Here is a 16,214-nt window from a genome sequence, read left to right on the forward strand (position 1 = left end):
TACCTTCCTCTTATGGCTAACCTTGCTGCCACAAACATCTAAGCACATGTGTCCTGATTTCTGTAACTTCCCATCTCTCAGGGATCTGTTCATGAGAGTGAAATTGATACATCTCAGCTCAAATATTTATCATGGAATGTTAATTTTAAGAACTGCTGTTGGAAAGCTTATACTGTTTTACCACCAAAAACTGTGTGTGATTTACACATCAACTGTTCTGCTCTGCAGCCTGAACTATAGAAGATTACATGCAAAGTTCATGAAAAATCATTTATTTTCATCTTGATAGTAGCATTGTTTGTTATAGCCAAAAAATTAATGATAATGAGTAAATATGAGTATATGAATTCAAAGGAATTCATCTACATATTTATAAAAAACAAACTGTATGTGTAAAATCTTTTTTTCTAATTTCTTTTATTCATATGTGCATACAATGTTTGGGTCATTTCTCTCCCTGTCCCCGCCCCCTGTCTTTCCCTAGCCCCCTCTCTCTCCTCCCCACCCGCTCGCTACCAGGCAGAAACCTGGTAGCGTTTATCTCTAATTTTGTTGAAGAGAGCATATAAGCAATAATAGGAAGGACCAAGGGTTTTTGCTAGTTGAGATAAGGATAGCTATCCAGGGAGTTTACTTGCATTGCTTTCCTGTACATATGTGTTACATTCTAAATTAATTCTTCTCGAACTAACCTTTTCTCTAGCTCCTGGTCCCCTTCTCCTATTGGCCTCTGTTGCTTTAAAGTTTCTACATTAGTTCTTTTGGATTGAGGACATCAAATGCTATCTTGTTTTTTTTTTTGGGTTTCTTGCCTATCCTCATACCTCCCTTGTGTGCTCTTGCCTCATCATGTGATCAAAGTCCAATCGCCTTGTTGTGTTTGCCCTTGATCTAAAGTCCCCATATGAGGGAGAACATACGATTTTTGGTCTTCTGGGCCTGGCTAACCTCAGGATGATGTTTTCCAGCTCCATCCATTTACCTGCAAACGATAAGATTTCATTCTTCTTCATGGATGAGTAGTATTCCATTGTGTATAAATATCACATTTTCTTAATCTATTCATCAAAGGTGGGGCATCTTGGCTGTTTCCATAACTTGGCTATTGTGATTAGTGCTGTATTAAACATGGATGTGCAAGTGCCTTTGGAGTAACCTGTGTCACATTCCCTTGGGTATATCCCCAAGAGTGGGATTGCTGGATCATATGGCAGGTCTATGTTTAGATTTTGAAGAAGTCCCCAAATTTTTTTCCAGAGTGGTCGGACCAGCTTGCATTCCCACAAGCAGTGTATGAGGGTTTCTTTCTCCCCACATCCTCACCAATACCTGTTGTTGGTGATTTTTCTAATGATGGCCTATTCTAACAGGGGTGAGGTGGAATCTTAGTGTGGTTTTCATTTGCATTTCCTTAATGGCTAGAGATAGTGAGCATTTTTTCATGTGTTTTTTAGCCATTTGAATTTCTTCTTTTGAGAAAGTTCTGTTTAGTTCACTTCCCATTTCTTTATTGGTTCATCAATTTTGGGAGAGTTTAGTTTTTTGAGTTCCCTATATATTCTGGTTATCAGTCCTTCTTCTGATGTGTATCTGGCAAATATTTTCTCCCACTCTGTGGGTGGTCTCTTCAGTTTAGAGACCATTTCTTTTGTTGAGCAGAAGCTTTTTAGTTTTATGAAGTCCCATTTGTCTATGCTATCTCTTAGTTGCTGAGCTGCTGGGGTTCCATGGAGAAAGTCCTTGCCTACACCTATTAGTTCCAAAGTATTTCCTACTGTTTCCTGTACCAACTTTAGTGTTTGGGGTGTGATATTAAGTCCTTGATCCATTTTGAGTTAATATTGGTATAGGGTGATAAACATGGATGTAGTTTCAGTTTTTTGCAGACTGCTAATCAGTTTTCCCAGCAGTTTTTGTTGAAGAGGCTGTCTTTTCTCCATTGTATATTTTTAGCACCTTCATCAAAGATAAGTTGGTTATAGTTGTATTGCTTCATATCCGGATCCTCTATTCTGTTGCACTGGTCTTCATGTCTGTTTTTGTGCCAGCACCATGCTGTTTTTATTGCTATTGCTTTGTAATATAGTTTGAAGTCAGGTATCGTGATACCTCCAGCATTGTTCTTTTTGCTGAGTATTGCCTTGGCTATTTGTGGTCTCTTGTGTATGTAAAATCTTTGATGGTTTTTTGCTTCTCTTTTGCCATGCAGTTGGTAGATGTCAGAAGCAGAAAGTCGGCTTTGCCCTTTGTTCACCAAAACAGACACCAACAGCCCTGAGTATTCAGATATGACAACCTGAATGACAGCTTTCTAGGTGGACTCCTGGACTCAGAAGTAATTTGCCCAGTACCTTCACCATCCCATTTACGTACTGATAGAGCTTGTGACCCCCTTATTGGTCAGATTCCATTTTGTGAATATGCACTGCAACTTTGTAAGCTTTAGGGACCTTGCTTTCTTAACTGCATCAGTGTTTGTCAAACAAGGCTGTAGCTTAGCAGGCATTAGGTGTTTTTCCTTGTGGCCATGCACATCACTAGACAATGTACAGATGCATATTTACCCCCACTGGTTTGCTATAATGCCCATTCTATGCATGAGAGAAAGAATGCCCAGGGAGATTTAGTAAATTCCTTATGATCACATTGTGAGTGGCTAAGCTGCCTTCTGTTGTCTGAAGTCTTTTTTAGTTTGTGTTAATGCCTCTCCCTTGCTATTGCGTTTTTTTCATGGTCATTGGCCCCTCTCCACACATGGCCAGCATCTACATGCTTGCTATGGATATGGATTCTTTCCACTCCCCTGAATTTCATGTTGAAAGTTGTTACCTTAGGTAAGAGTATTGAGAGGTAGTAGGACCGTTAAGAGATGATTATGTCATCATGTAATTTTAATACTGTTGTCTCTGGTCTGGATTATTTACCCTAAAGTGATCATACAGGTACTGACCCACCAGCTTTCCCTTTTCTGTTTTAACACCATGTTGGGATGTAGCTCAACAGGAGGCTTTTTCCAGGTGAGGCAGCTCAGTACTGGATTTCTGGCCTCTAGAATTGTGAGCTAAATAAATAAACCTGTTTTTTTAGAAATTGTTCCATATCTTAATAATCCTTCTGATAATGTGACAAAATACCAAAGATAACTACCTTGTTGGGGGAAAGGTTTATTTTTGCTCGTGGTTTCAGAGATTTCAGTCCATGGTAACTTGGCACTTTTAAGTTGTCTGGCAGCACATGATGGTGGCAATGTGGCAGAGAATGCCAGTTCACCTTATAGAATCTGAAAGGAAAAGAGAAAAAGAGGAAAGGCTAGCGTTCCAATAGACACTTATAGGGAATGCTGCCAGTGACCCAACTTCCTCCCACTGTGTCCCACCTCTTAATAGTTCTGTCAACTGTCAATAGTTCCATACACTTGTGACCTAATCTTCAACACACGGAGCCTTGGGAATATTTACCATCAAACTGTAACTCCCACTCTCAGAGGGTCTATGGTAACAAAAGAAAGTAGACCAAAACATCTTTGGGCCTAAGACTTTTGGCAGATTGCCTGACTTAAACACTATTTTCAAAGGTATTTCCCAATGCTCAATAATCTTGTGCTCAGTAGAACTCTATGAGCTTAAGTTTGCTAAAGATGCCCCCTCCTCACCTTTCTTTATGCTTCATGTCCCACACGGAGCATGCTGGCCTCCTAATTTCTGCTATCTGTAGCCTGGGACTTCTAGACCTTCCCTCTCAGAATTATCCTCCATGTAGCTCTCACTGATTGCCCTAGGTGAAATTTATTCATTCTCCCTTGCTGAGTTCCCTTAGCCTTTCACTGGCTCTTTGCTTTGGTTCTATGTGCACCTTGAATCATTGAGCTCAGCCCTTGGCAGTTACAATTGAGTTCAATCCATTTTTCTGGCTGATTTTCTCTTTGACACTGAACTTTGAACCCAGTGAGCATCTGGAACATGTCTGGTCATTAGAATTGCTTGATATATTTGTGTGGCAACCGGGGTGTGGTGTGAAGACTGGTCATCTGTGATGTTTCAGAGTCAAGAGCTCTGTCTGGTGCACACAGTAGGTATTCATAGCCACTTTTGAAATGTAAAAATTGAATTGTTGTGTAGTGGTTTCTTGAAACCATTTTGTCATCTTCCCCCAATCCACAAAGCCATCATTGATGATTTCAGTGAGATAGCAGTGGCTAATTCGTGGATAGTTGGGCACCCAAAGCATCCATGAGAGGGTGTGGGGAGAATATATTGTGCAGTTCTTGTTATTAAGTCCACTTGGTGGTCTGAAATGGGTGTTGGGTTTAGCAGAATTATCACATCATGTGGAAGGGGATTACAACTAGCAGGGAAGGCTCTGGCAGAGATACAGATTTTCAGACAGCAATATTTTGTCAGTGACTTTTATTGAAAGCTACCCCATGCTTGGAATAATGGTATGGTGGCAGATGTGATTTGTTTTGCATTCTTATCTATTTTGGCCCTGGAGATGCCTTGCTTTGGTGTCTATTGCATCAAATGGTGAAATGTGTAGAACTTGCTTTCAGGTGTCACCTGAGAGATGTGCCAGGAGAGCCCACAGGAGCTTGTCTTTTTTGTATGGTTTATCTTGATTTTCAGAATCAAGACTGAAGGTATGTAGGAATTCTAGGGGCCATGGGCATGCCAGCACCTTTGTGTGGGTGTGGTTGTCCAAAGATGTGATAGGCTGGGGCTGGTGTGTCCCTCCTTCAATATTGAAGGCCCAACTGTATGTCAGGGCTTGTCTATCTGCTCAGTTCTCTCCAGATGGAATTTCAGCCACACTCCTTAGGTGCTGTAGTAGGGTAGAGAATAGGGTGCTCACGTACAATAGGGAAGACAGCACCCCTGGCTGTGATGGGGAAGGCAGGTTTGTGATTCCAGTCAGCCAGGAGAAGATTGCAGAAGGTTGCAGAACACTTATGTGCAGGAGGGAAGAAAATGCCCCTGGCAGACACCCCTACACCTGACTGCCACAGCAGCTACACCTTCTTTCACACCTTGTCCCTGTAGAGGAGCTGTGGAAGGAGGCAGGTTTATAAAGGGTCCACATAGTTGTAGTGATAACCGCCATTTCTTTACAGTTCTGCAGTGTCTGCCATAAAAGACGGGAGAAGAGTTAGAGAGAGTGCAGTGTTTTTTGTTTCATTTTGTTGAATAGTCCCCCCACCCCTTAGAGAGGTTTGAACTCAGGGACTGTATTCTTGCTAGGCAGGCGCTCTAGCACTTGAGCCACACCTCCAGTTGTGTCTAAAACATAAACTTTACATTTATGGTAGGTGATTTTTTAAAGTTGACAATTCCAAATGAAAAAATACTTTGTCACCAAATATTTCTAGGAAAAAATGGGTAAACGTACACAATGCAAGTTGGACTCTTCCCTCATACCATATTAATAACGGTATCAAAATGCACCATATACTTAATTATGGGAGAATTACAAAACTTAGAAATAAGTAGGTTAAATAATGGATTTTATGTAATACCCCAACTACAACTGATAAAAGAAATTGTACATTTCATTTATTTAGAATTAAGACATTGTGTGATTCAAAATATGTCATGAAGTGTGGGCCTGGTGATGCACCTCTATAATCCCAGAACTTTGGAGACAGAGGCAAAATGATCCAAGATGCAGAACATATTGGGTCACCTAGTGAAATCAAGACCGCCTCGAGGGACGTAGTTTGATCCTGTCTCCAAAAACAAGGATTGAGCCAGGCACAGGTGGCTCATGCCTGTAATCCTAGCTACTCAGGAGGCAGAGATCAGGACAGTCATAGTTCAAAGTCAGCCCTGGGAAAATAATTCAAGCGAACCTGTCTTGAAAACACACAGCACAAAAGACTGGCAGAGTGGATCAGTGGTAGTGTGCCTAAGTAGCAAGTGTAAGGCCTTGAGTTCAACACCAGTAGTGAAAAAAAATCTTATACCTGGACATGTGGTGCATGGTTGTAAACAAGTAGTTGATAGGCAGAGAAAGGAAGAACATGAGAACATGTGTGAAGTCAGCAAGGTACACATAATGAGAAACCGTCTCAACCCCCCCATAATATAATAAAAACTTACAAAAAAGAACACTGCTTTGAAAATATGATAAGCCAATGTCAAAATCAAGAAATCTATATTCCCTCACTCTCCCAAAACGCCTGGCATTCTTTCCCAAACTTTACCTCCTCTGTGAACACAGAACTCTAAGTGCAGCTCTTCGTACCTTTATTCCTGTTGATTATGAATTTAGGTAGTAGGGATTGTGCTCGTATAATTAATACTACACTTGTATTTTTCTTTTTTGTAAATGCTGGTTTTGAACTCAGTCTGATGCCCTTGGAAAGCAGGCACTCTATCACTTGAGTCACCTTGCCAGCCTTTTTTGTGTTGGATATTTTCAAGATAGGGTCTCGGCCACGCATCATATCCTGGCCGTGACTCAGCTTGGGGGAATCAGTGGCAGTGCATGGGGCTCTGGGCATCCGTGAAATGCATCCAGGGTGAGAACAGCCTGGGGGACTGGGAATGCGACTGGGATTGGGACCAGAGTGGCCTGTGCAACAAGGGGCAGCAGCCAGGACCTAGGAGGCCATGACCTGAGAGGAGGCTGTAGACACAAAAGGCCGTGGTCCCATGGCCCAGATGGGGGTTGACTTTTATGGTGAATCAAAGACCTGCTGAGAAGAGGGTGTTGATCAGGGTACTCGTCCTAAAAGTATAAATTAGAGTATAGTCTAGATAAAGTATCGTATAATTTAGAATAAAGTAGATGGAGACAGGGTTGACAAGTTCCTCCTAGTTGAGCTGATCCCACCAGTGTTTATCCTGGTTTTCTGGGATTAAGACTGAAAGGTATGTGGGGAATGCAAGGGGACCTAGCCATGTTTTGTGTGCATGCATATGTATCTGCACTGGGGATATTGCCTATATTAATTTCTTCACATCTTTTATGAAAATGGAGATGCAATGAGGCAGAGCTGGGGTGGGGCAGTGGCACAAAGGAGAGGGGCATCAGTAGGGATGGAGGTGACCTGCAGAGCCATACCTACGATCAAAGAGAGATAAAGGTGACAAGGGGAGAATACTGCCTGGTTTAATTGAAGAATCAAGGCAGTTGAGCTTGGATTCTTCAGCATGTAGGCAAAGAGGGAAAATATGTCCGTTTAATTAACAAGGAGAGTAAACTGGCCAGTACACATGCTCGTTATAATCAAATTACTTTCCCTTTCATAGTCTCAGTTACATCTTCCCCACTGTCCATTTATTTTTTCTATTTCTATGGAAAAGAGGTGTTCTGGTCATCTGTTTCCTGCCTTTACTTGATCCTGGGGCACGAGTTAGGGAGTCAGTTCTCTTCAGTGAAAGCACCTTTAAGCCTTATTACAATCCCTTAGACTATCCATATATAGCCTTGGTCTGAAGAAAGAAATTTATTAGTTCCCAAATAATATATTTTCATGTTCCTTTTTGTATGTTTGAAAATGCTTATTTTCCCCCACTCTGTCATTGATTAATGATAACATTTGAATGTATGCAAATTTAATAGAGAAAGAAAGCTTTCATTTTTAAATGTTAGGTAGGGATCTAAATTGCTTCATTGTAGTAGGAATTGGACTTTTCCTATTTCAAAGTTCCTTCTCTTCTGTTTTGAAATGTTAATTATTTTACAATGTTGGGTTGAAGACTTTTCAACTTAACCCTGCATATGTGTTGAAAGTAGAGAAAAGGTGATCATCTTGAGAGAATTAATCAATTTAGCATCTTTTCTTTTTTTATATGATTAGGCATATTTTCTTCTGGCCAGGGTCTCTAATGTCTGATGTGGTTTTCTGGCTGTAGATTTGGGTACTTTTCCTTTTCCCAAACAGCTTTTCAGAGCCATACAAAAGAAGATGTGAGGGTGATTTCCAATCAGGATAATTTGGCCTGTGGTGCCTGCAATGACTTCTTGAGAAGCAAGAGTTTTATCTTGACCCTTATTTACATATATAAGAATAGATCAGTAAGTTCCTTCACACCAGGTTAAATGGTGGCATTTGAAATTCTCTCCCTCAGTGCTTGTAGTCAAGATGCTGTTATCCTCAGGACTTTGCATTCAGCCAGGTGTAGGTGGCCCAAGCCTTTGATCCTAGCTACTCTGGAGGAAGAGATCAGTAGAATGACAGTTGGAAGCCAGCCCCTGCAAATAATTCACTAGACTGAGTGGACAAAACCCAGAGCTGCTGGAGTGGCTCAAGATGTAGACACTGAGTTCAAACCCCAGTACTGCAAAAAAGAAAAGAAAAAAATTCTCTTTCTTAAGGAACCTCTTGTAGGAATGCTTGTAGTCCAGTTGCTTTTATCCTCATGGCTCTGCATTCTTGGCCAGTCTCTTGCAAGGGACAGAGAGGGTCCCCTCAGAGGTGCAAAGAGGTGCACATGCACGGAGGGAGGGGCAACATGTGCTTGGGTGTTTGCTCAGGGAATTTGAAGGTGAGAAACTGGCTGAGTACATCAAGTTGTCCTGGAAGGCTGGCTGGAGCTAGCAGAGCCTCCACCTGAGGACCCTTCACTGAGGTGATGAAGACAGCAAGGTCAGTCAAGCGTGGTTTCTCTAAGCATGGTGAATATTTATTTTTGTGGGTACTGTGGTTTGAGCTCAGTCCTTCATGCTCACAAGGCAGCTGCTCTATCATTTGAGCCACTCCTCCAGTCCCCGATGTTCTTACTTCTTTTTTTTTGGCGGTGCTGTGGCTTGAACTCAGGGACTGTTTTTGTTAGGCAGTCACTCTACCGCTTGAGCTGTGTGAGGGTGCTGGTGACAGTATGATGGGGAATATGTGGGTGTTTGGGTCCTTTGTGTATCTGGAATGGCAGGAGTTCTGGGGAAGGAGTGAGTATCGGCAATGGCAGGCATGGGCATGGGGCTAGGATGTAAGACAATGGTAATTTTTTGTGATCGTATGAGGTGTTCCACTGTACATACTGTGAACATGCTTATTTACTGGTGTGGGGTTTTTTTGGTTGTTGTTGTTTTGGAAATCTGCCCCATGCCTGGCATTAAGTATGGTCCCCGAAATGGTTTTTTCAGTTTACTTGACTATGTTACTGCTGTCAGGAGCCTCACTTTGTTGTCTGTTGGGTAGGTTAGTGAAATGTGTAAAAGTTACTGTTAGGTATCCCCTGAGAGTTGTGCCAGGTGAGGCCACAGCGGCATGCTTTATTGAATTGGTTATCCTGGTTTTCAGGGTCAAGCCTGAAAGGTATGTCAGGAATATAAGGTGATCCGTTTGAGGTGCCTTTGTGAGCCTCTCCAAAGTTGGCTCCTGTTACCAGTCACCATATCCTTACATATGAGAAGACCACTGGGTTTGTCCATGCCAGTTTCTCATTTCCCTCCTGTGAGAAATACAGCCCCACCCTATGGCTTCCAAAAAGTGCAAAGGAACCTTGCCATTTTGTTCTACCTTATTATTACACATTTTTGGCAGCTTTTTTAAAGGAATTGGTCTCAGTTTCTTGACCTTGTTAGGCAGAAGAGCTACCGCTGGAGCCACATGGGAGTCAGCCAGCTCACTTACTTCTGGAAGATAGGCGACACAATACATTAGAGTGTTGTGGCCATTTGTAGCTATGGATTCTCTTCACTGAATGTGAGGAAGATGAGCAAGTAAAGAAGTGACTGGACTTTAGGTCAAGGAGGAGGCCTTCCATATGGGCAGTGGGGAATTATGGGGGCTGAGGTTGGATGGTGGGAAAATTGTGCATCATGCATCTCTTGTGATTTATACTAGAGGACTAAACCTGGGACTTTACATGCTAGGAGAGGAAGGCAGAGATATTGGTGGCATTCTGGGATTTTTGGTATCTGATTGGAGGCTGGGGGCTCAGGTCTGGCCATTGTGTGAATCCTTCCCCACCTCACTCCATCATAGTCACAGTTTCTTAGCACTGTCCTCCATCAAGGCCTGGACTAGAGATGAGTTGAACACCCTGCTCACGCAGGCCTCACAACTGTGCCCAAAATGCCTAACTGCACATGATCTGGGCAGCCTCTGCATGGGAGCCTCCCAGTAAGAGGCCATTTGTGTACTGGGAATTGAGAGAACAGAGTGTAACATTTCTTCCCACCAACCTGACCCCAGCGTCATCTGCTCCTTCCTGGAAATGTGGCTGGACAAGTAACCTGAGGAGTTTTGCAAGTTCAATGGATTGGCCTCTTAAAACAGTTGATGGCCTATCTGCTGGTCAACATGCCATTCCCAGACACTGCCATTCCTGTCCACCTTCTGTTGACTCAGCTGGAGGATTTGGAATCCAGTGATACAGAGCCCACTCACAGTCAGGAGTGGGCCTGAGAACTCAGTAAGAGAAGAGTGTACTGGGAGCAAACTCCAGAGCCTGGGGTTGGGCTAGAAGACATCAGTGGTCACCAATCTGGGAAGATATCCTGTTTTGGGGTGAGGTACTGAAAATTATCTGGCAGGTGGGGTCATCCCTCAGTATGGAAAGGCTCAGGCAAAGCCACTTAGCCTAGTGTTCTTGTATCATCCCACCAGTGCAGTGCTTCCTGAAGTTCTAGAGCTGCCTCCATTAGTAGTGCATCTGTTTCCATCCTTAGATATCAGGCCACATATATCATTCATCATCAAACAAGATAACCCTTTACTCATTCCTCCAGCTTTGCAACAATTATCAGCTTCTCCATCTTCTCTGGATGGAGAGTTGGCAAAACAACAGGATTCTGTCCCACTTGGGAAAATACAGCAAGTTATTTCAGTGGCAGAAGGGAATTAACAACTCTACCTGGTTCTGCCCATGGTAGCTGACACAGACGAAACTTCAGCTGTTTCAGCAGCAGATGAGCCTGAACATCTGACTACTGTGGATCTCCAGCTGGTTCTCTCCACATAGGTAAAATTAACCTACCTCTACCTCTGGAGGAGCAGCTATCTCAAAAAACATAATAGAACTCCAATTTCCTCCTCAGTTTATGAATTACTCATTTTCTATTTAACCACTCAGAATTTAACTCTGCATGTGAGTATGTGTATTTGTAAAGGTGTGTTTCAATCTGGAGATCAAAATTAGGCATGGAAACATGCTAAGCACATACCCCACTGCTGTGACATTTGTCAGCCCTAAAATTTAACATTTAAAAAATTATACACTTGGGCTGGGAGAGTTGTTCAAGGGGTAGAGTGCCTGCATACCAAGCATGAAGCCCTGAGTTCAAATCCCAGTATAAACAAATACACACACACACACACACACACACACACACACTTATATAATCATGGAAGGATATGAAATTTAAGGAGAAATAGGGAATAATTTCAAAATCTGAAAATTCCTTCTAACATACTCTGGATCTTTTAAGTAGATCTGTAATTGTACCTAATGCCCTCATACACAGTATTCATAACACATACAGTGCATACAAAAACACTATGTACATACATATATGTGCACATATATATAAAAATACTCCTTTCTTTGGTCAGACTGCTTTCTTTCAAAGAGAAATCTTTGTTCCTTTAAGAAATTTGAAACATTCAAAACAGTCAAAAGTGAACATTTATATAAGATTTCTGGTTTGTGAGATTCCACATTCAACTGTCTTACTCTGGTCTTTTTATCTAATTCTATACACTTAACAGATACCTTCTTGAGGACTGGGTGTTATCTCAGAGCTACAGCACTTGCTTAGCATGTGCTCATCCCTGTGTTAAATCCGAACATAGGAAAAGAATGTTTCTTTCTATGCTCTCTTGTATATTATATACATATTATTTACCTTAAAGTTATAATAAAATCAAGGAAGGTAACCGCACTATTATTTGTTGATAATATAGAATATTCCAAGTTTGAAATGTTATATAAGAACCCATTTTTGAATGTGATGAATTTACATTGAAATACACAGACACTAAATGAAAGGAAACCTTTCTCTGAAATCTGGGGTTTCATGCCTGCCCCCATTGATGATTAAATCCCTTCTGTATCAAATACTTCTTGAAAAGACAGTTTGGTGTAAAGTTTATTTCATGTTGTTATCATTCCTCAAAATTCTTATTCCTCAATTATTATGAGGAGTTCAGAAAACAGTAATTCTAAAGTGTTTTTCCTATCCACCACAAGCTGTTTCGAAACCAATACTATCACAGAAGGCTGACTGCCAAGTTTGCACCCTCTTGCTGATAAAGAAACTAGGTAGTATGGCAGTCTTCAAGGCTGAGTGGCCAGCAGGAAGTGTGTCAGCAATAAGCTCAGTATGTGCTTCCTGAAGGTGAGGTGCAGTGAGGACAGCAGCCACCAGGGGCCTAAACTGTGGGGTTTGCAGGTTGGAGTCTCCTGAGTCTGTTACACATACCTTGTGGGTTTTAGTTTAGATGTTTGCAGAAAGATACGTTTAGTACATTTTCTTTCATTTTTTGTTTACCACTTAATTTTTTGCAAACAAATTTACATCTGAAATTTTAATAGCATGCCATATATAGTAGATTTAAAAATATACAGCTATTATTATTAATATTTTTTGCTTCCTTTGAATCTTGCTTAGCAAATGTAACCTAAAGAGTGCTTTTGATTTGTGGTTTGTGTCTGTGTGCTCAGTTTTCTTTTAATTTTACCATTCTGTCATTATTCTACAAAATATAATCAAAGAGGACAGAAATATGGGCTATTTAGAGCCCATTTGCTGCACTGCTACACAGTTCATGTCAAAACATCACATGGATTATGCATAATGTATCAGTAGAAACTGTTTTGGGGAGTTTGTTTTGTTTTCTAGTGTGTATGTGTCTTTTTTGTTATTTGCGTGGCAAGACTGGGGTTTGAACTGAGGCAGGCCCGTTCCAAATGGTCTCAGTTAAAAAGATGGTTTGGTCAATTTTCATTGTTAGAAAGACAGTCTGAGAGTTAGAGGATCCTAGTTGGTAGGCACCCGGGGAAAATATTTTGTGAGATGCCATCAGCAAAATACCCAGAGAATATATATACTGAGGGCAAATGGCCTTACCACTTGAGCCATTCCGCGAGTCCCTTTTTTGTTGGGTTTTTTCAAGAGAGATTATTGTGATCTATTTGCAAGGAATTGGCTTTGAAGGGCAATCCTTTTCCGTAGCTAGAATTACAGCCGCGAGCAGGGATGGCGGCAGCAGCAGTGCAGGTGGATTGTGGCGCTCTGCTCAGCCAGGGGTGGTGTCACCCGGGAGGGACCCAGACCATCTCAATGGTCACAGGGGAGATGAAGGCAGAGCACTGACGCTCGTGCAGCATTCAGCGTCCCGAGCATACAATGCACATCGGGCACCAGGTCCACGAAAGGTCCAGAAGTAGCCAGGAGGACTATGGCTATGGTTTCCAGGGCTTCCAAGAAGCCTGCAACTAGGAACTTCTGTTGTAGCCCGGAATCTTGGCTTGGTGGTTGCTCTGCTTGCTGAGCAGGGATGTGGGCGGAGCACCAGGCTCAGCTTAGCCCCAGGCGGGCTCCTGGGCGGAAGCGACCCAGCGGGGTCAGGACCTCCAGGACAGCTTGACATCCTTGGCAGTGGTGACAAAGGTGGTGTGCTGAGCTCGGAGCAGCCGCGGGCAGCATCCTGGGTGCGAACAGCCACCCGGATTGAGGATCACTAGGACCTGGAGTGATCTTCAGCAGGTAATGTAGGTGGCCAAAGGAGCCTGGGTGGCCGTGGGTCTCCACCCAGGAGTGAGCTGCTCGGTAGGGATCAGGACCAAGAGTCAGCCACAGTGGTGCGGGCGGTGGGGACAGGCGTGGCTTGGGAGGACAAGTGGATAGGGCTTCCCTGCCACCAAGTAGGCCGCGACCCTCAGGGAGGCCGCAGTGCCGCGACTGGGATGCATTTTGTAGGTGAGATTGATTCAGATATCAATAAAACAGGGAAATTATTCCAAAATAAAGTCATCTCTATTTGGGACCATGGTCAAGATACCGAAAAAGAGATCAATAATGAAAGGAGACTAGCAGAGTGAATAGATTTCAGTGTCCTCGAGCTCAGCAGGGGATTCCACGAAGTTCCTTTATGCTGAGGGGAAAAAATGGGATGGTGAGTCTTCATGTCCAAAACAAAAGTCTGCACTTCACATGGATAGCAAGTAACTGATGCAGCCCTGATAATAACTAGAACAAAATATACTATAGGGAGGAACTGTTAACCCTTGAGCTACTGAGTCCTTTTGTTTTTTCCATGAGTGTTTTCCAGATAGGGTTTCTGATACATTTGCCTGGGGCTGGTTTCAAACTGCAGTCCTCCTTATCTCTGGCCTCTTGGTAGCAAGGATGACCTGCGTGAGCCACCAGCACCAGGCAAATAGTGGTTTTGAGGTTTCTCCCTTAAGGAAATGTTGCATGAATGGTTGTAATCCAGGTGTAGTACAGCACATTGTGAGAGTCAGCTAGAAGCATCCCCTGAGGGTTGTGCCAGGTGAGGCCACAGTGGAGTGCTTTCTTGTGTGGGTTATCCTGGATTTCAGGGTCAAGCCTGAAAAGGTATGTCAGGAATACAATGGGACCTGGCCATTACAGGCACCTTTGTGAGGTTCCTTAAAGGTGACTGGTGTTAAGAATCTGCAAAGGGAAATGTTTTTTTGGTTTTTTTTTTTTTTGTGCTAAAGATGATATAAAAAGATAAAGGAGTTTTCTGCTTATTAAAATATATAGTTACTGAATATTTCTAGCTATGTTAAAAATAAAATATGGCTTCAAACTGAAAAAAAAAATAAAAGAATCTGCAAAGGTGCTTCTGCTCGGATAGGTCACACTGTCCTTACAATAAAGGAGGAGCCAGGGCGTGTCCAGACCATGTGCTCAGTTCCTTCCTGCTGGCATTTCAACCCCACCCTGCCCCCTCCAACAAGTGCTACATTTGATAAAGCACAGTACAATCAGACTCAGCTGGGTGGGGTGGGGCAGGTAGGTCTTTGAGAGGTTTTGGAGCCTGATCCTGAGGAAGATGGCAGACACCCCTATACCCATCACAACTGCTACTCCTGTCACCTTTTGTTCCACTCTGTTTCCATGGAGGAATTGTAGAATGAGACAGGGATGAACATAGTCCACGTAGTTGAGCTGATGACAGCAGTGTTTATCCTGGTTTTCTTGGATTGAGAGTGAAAGGTGTGTCAGGCATGCAAAGTAGGTTGGTCCTTTTGTTCACCTTTTTTTTTAATTTTAATTTTTTGGTATTTATTTTTTGGGGGCCTAGACTCAGTTTTTGACCTTGCTAAGCAGACGCTCTACCACTGGAGCCATAATACCCTAATTGTTCATTTCCCCCCCCCCCTTTTTTTTTTTGGTGGTATTGCAGTTTAAAGTCAGGGCCTCACACTTACTATGAAACGCCTCTATTACTTGATCCTCTCTGAAAGCCCTTATTTATCCATTTTTAATTGTAGTATGTTTCTGTTTTGTGTAGTAAGAATTTCTCATATATTCTGAATAATGGACGCTTATCAACCTTATGGCTAATTTTAAACTATTTCCCCATAATCTTTAGGGTTTATTTTTAATTTTTTTCACGGTACAGTGATTTCAAATCAGTGCCTCTCACTTGCTAGGCATGTGCTCTATCACTTGAGCCACTCTGCCAGCCTTGTTATGTGTTGGGTACTTTTTTTAAAAGGATATTGAACAGTTTTTGTTTTTTTCATTAAAGCAGTGTTGGATTGTGTTGTAAAGATTAACAGTCAGTTCTAAATATTAATAAAACTTTAGTGGAAATAAAAAATCCCATTTATAGATAGCATCCCAGTTTTTAATTCAAACTCAAATTCTACCAAATGAGCCTAAGTAGGTGGATATAATGTCCTAAATGGACTTTTTAAATACTTGCAAAATTACTTGCTCCAAATGACTCTAGTACTCTACTCTTCTGCTTCACCTTCAATATTTGAGACAGGTACTTCCTAGCAGTTAAACAAGACAAACACTATGCATCCAAAATGTGTTTATTGGTACTTGATTTAGGTACTTTTAATCCTGTTTCCTTCTGAAGGAACATCCTTCTTTAATCCTTGATTTTCCTTGTGTCTGTTGGCAGATGACAGTGGAGCATCCAACACACAAACTACCGTTGGGTATTTTTGAAAACAGGTCTTGAGAACTATTTAGCTGGGCAAGCTTTGACCCTTAATCCTGCTGATCTCTGACTACTAAGTACCTAGGCTTACAGGCTTGAGTCACCTACCCTGGGCCTCAAT

The sequence above is a fragment of the Castor canadensis genome, chromosome 19, assembly GCF_047511655.1.
Source record: "Castor canadensis chromosome 19, mCasCan1.hap1v2, whole genome shotgun sequence".
Taxonomy (NCBI): domain Eukaryota; kingdom Metazoa; phylum Chordata; class Mammalia; order Rodentia; family Castoridae; genus Castor; species Castor canadensis.